We start from the raw sequence: 3,541 nt of genomic DNA, 5'->3' as shown, positions 1-3,541 counted from the left end.
ACAAAAAACAAACAACAACAACAAAAAAAAACAAATAACACCATCTTCAGCTGAGCGATAAGAATAATATATCTGACCCTGATGTGGTCGCTGTGCAAGAAAACACAGCGTGCATCCATGGGGCACCGTGGGAGCGCTGGTAGCTGCGCACTGCGGGGCTCCTCCCGGCCGCGGCTCATCTCACACTGGGCGGCCACAGCAGTAATCCCCCGAGACTCGGAGCTGCCTGAGCTAATAAATGAGGCATCGTTTGGAAAGTAGTGAAATTTGGACAGGGTTCGCCTTGGCTCAGCCGGGCTCCTCGCATTCCAAGCGCGTACAAAAAGCTCCGGGAAGATTTATGCATTCAAACGGGAGAATAACCTCCTGCATATTTATTAACGTGCAGTTTGGATATAGCTTTGTTTCCTTCCCCTCCACACCCTCCGTGGCTATAATTACACAGCCAGCCCCTGGGCCTGAGGTCCCCATGAGGATGAGGTTTTGGGATGAACATGCCCAAGCTTTGTCTCAGCGTTGCTGCAAATTCCTTTTCTCCCGCCGTCACACGGGCTGTGCCACTCCTTCTGCCCGCTTGTTGCATACGAGGTTTGCTCCTCTATTAAAAAATAAGTAAATAAATAAACCCCTAGCCAACCCGTCCCAATGGTAATTAGGAGCTAGGTGCTAAAATTCAGGAGGTGCAAGGCAATGCGCTCCACCAAATGCCATTAAGAATCAGGGCAGCACACAAGAAACTGCATCATCCCTGCAGCCAGAGAAGTGCTGTTGCAGCAGCAGATCCTTCTGCCCCAGGAATGTGGATGTTTGGTCTTCAGGTAACTAGACCTGCACTAAAACGCTATGGGAACAAAAAGGAATCACTGATTTCCATGCGTTTGGAACAGTCCTGTTTAAGTTTTCTTCCTAATTAATCAGAAAAGCAGAATGAAATATCCGCACCATGCATTTGCTTTTATCAATTGGCACCTTCAGCTTTTGGATTCATCATTCCAGTGCAGCCTTGATGGCAAGTGTAGGAGTGATTTGCCTTTTTGATCCCCTCTGACATGACACTCGCTTCCTGCTGGGCTTACAAAGAACTGAAGGCTGAGCATTCACGCCCAGGTTGTATTCCTGCAATGCGCAGCTCCAGCATTTAGTTCTGGAGTTTTCAACACTGGAAAATACATCCAGCAGCTGTAGGCATAGCTGTTGTGTGCAGAGCTTTGCAGTTATCTCCGAATCCCATCTATTCCTTGAAAAATCCTTGAGCTTTTTAAGTCACTTCTGGCTGCGGGTGAAGGGGAATTACGTGGGTACTATGAATCTGAGGAGGAAAGATATTTTAAAAAATTGTAAAAGGAAAAAGGTATCCTTATGATTAATAGAAAATTAAGAGACCAAAAATATCTTGATAGCTCTTCCTCCCTCGTTTCCTCGTTAGAATGTACTTTCCAGCAGTAGCAAAATGGTTTGTTTGAAGGAAATTAGAAATACGTTTAGGGCTGCTGGGTTATTTCATTTTTGATTTGCAAGGAGACACGACCTGAAGGAGAAATGCTGCTTTTTGAGTGGAATAGGGGTGAAGTGCTGCGTGTAGATGTGTAAAGTAAGGACCACGTAGCCAAGGGAAATTCTTGCTGCTTTACAAACAGTAAGGGCATAGAAAAGATAACACCCAGATACCCCGGGACAAAGCAAGGAATGAGACTTTTCCTGAGCTGTGGTGTTGGTGTGCAGTTCAATTTTCATACCAATTTCTATTTGCTACTCTTGGTTTGTCTTCCGCAGAGTGCTTTAGGACTTCAATACGCTGATCTGTGCCTCCATTCGTGTGCGTAAATGTATGTTTGTATTTACATGTGCTTGTGTGATATTTGCTGTGCAGAGTAGATGGTGGATTAGATATATTCTGAATAAGTCAGCGCTAGCAAGAGGAGTTAGGGTGTGCAATAAGGCTCCAGGTCCCTTTCTTCTTTCACCTATCACTTTTCTGGGGAGGAATCTGCCATCTCCCTCCTTTAAATCCCATCTTGAAGGTTAAAAGCCTTCCTCCATCCTCCATCTTCCCTGACAGCCCTTGCCGAAGCGATAACTCCTCGCCTTTAAAACAGGGGAGGGATGGGGGGGAGAGAGAGGAGGGGGGGGGCTGAACCTCCTCTCCAGCAGCATCCCTCAAATTGCAGCTTTTACCCCCAAATCCACCCCTGTGATAAGAGGCAGAGCCGAGCAATTCCTGGTCCTCTGCAGGGTCATTATTCCACCCCGTTATCTGCCTCTGCGGCAGGTCTGGTTTTGCTGACCGCGTCCATCTGGCCGTTCCAGCAGAGAATATTCATTTGTAGGTTAAACCCACTAATTGTTGGGTGATTTTTAAATCCTGGGGTTATGTAGATAGCTGAATGCGTGTATTATTTAATGCAATTCGATAAAATGATAGAAATACCTCAAGTTTCCTCTCCCCGAGGCAATTAAAGAGACTTCCCTGAGAGCCGGGCAGTTCGGTTGGATCTCACTAAATCAGACACAGCCTTATCTAAACCTCCCTGGAATTGCATGATAACCAAATCTTATCGCTTGTGGTTTACAGCCCAGCGAGGAGAGCCTCTTCTTTTTGCTTCCCCATTTCCTGCCGCTTTTTGCTGCTCCAACCCCAAATATTTTGCAAGACCCCCAAAGTTTTGGTCCACCCTTCTGAAATTCATCCTCAAGCAACGCCACAAAACTAAAAGAGTTAATTGAAGACTGTCAGGCTTAAAAATAATAGTAATCCTCAGGGTCATGGGCTGGGGAAGAGGCAGGTTGACGCTTCTATTTGATCTCAACAGGTTTTTCCTATCTGGGGAGACAAGGTTCAAATAGAAACCCAGACATTTTGAACACAAAATGTTTGGCAAACTGCAGACCTTGAAACATCTGTTTAAACCTGACTTAAAGCCCCGCTTTCTCCCCCCCACTTCACCCCCTCCCCGTGCATCTGGGGCTGCTTTCCTTCTTATCTCTCCAGTTCCAATCACAACACCATCATCCCTGCGGTTTCCCTCTTTGCCATGAAATCGAGTTTTACTTTCCCGACCCTATAACGGCAAAACCGAGTGCCGCAACCCAAACACCACCGGGGGGACAATGCGGACGGGTGGAAGAGGAGAAGGCATCTTCGTACCCAAAGCGATGCCCGGAGGGGGGTTCCAGCAGGAGGTGGGATTTGGGGAGGGTGGGAGCAGCGCAGTCTATTCCCGCGGGCTCCAGAAGGGAGCAGTGCTGCTCGCCGCGCATCCGACGCGGTTCTCTCCCGGCTCCGGAGCGGTTCGGACGGGATGAACTGCGGGCCGGCGAGGACAGGAGGTCGTGGGGACGGAGATGCCCGCAAAGAGCCGAGAAATGACCGCTTGGCTGCTGCCTGCGGCTCAGAGGGGAAGGGAGACGGCAGGGGGGGGTGATAAGGGCTGGAGATGAAAAGTGGGGAAAGAGCCAGCAGGTCCAAAGCGGTGGTGGTTTTGCAAACCAGCAAGTTTTCTGGGTTTTACTTTCGTTCTTTTTCTTTCTTTCTCTTCTTTTT

This window comes from Meleagris gallopavo, chromosome 13 (genome assembly GCF_000146605.3).
Source record: "Meleagris gallopavo isolate NT-WF06-2002-E0010 breed Aviagen turkey brand Nicholas breeding stock chromosome 13, Turkey_5.1, whole genome shotgun sequence".
Classification (NCBI taxonomy): Eukaryota; Metazoa; Chordata; class Aves; order Galliformes; family Phasianidae; genus Meleagris; species Meleagris gallopavo.
This window is presented reverse-complemented; position numbering follows the sequence as displayed.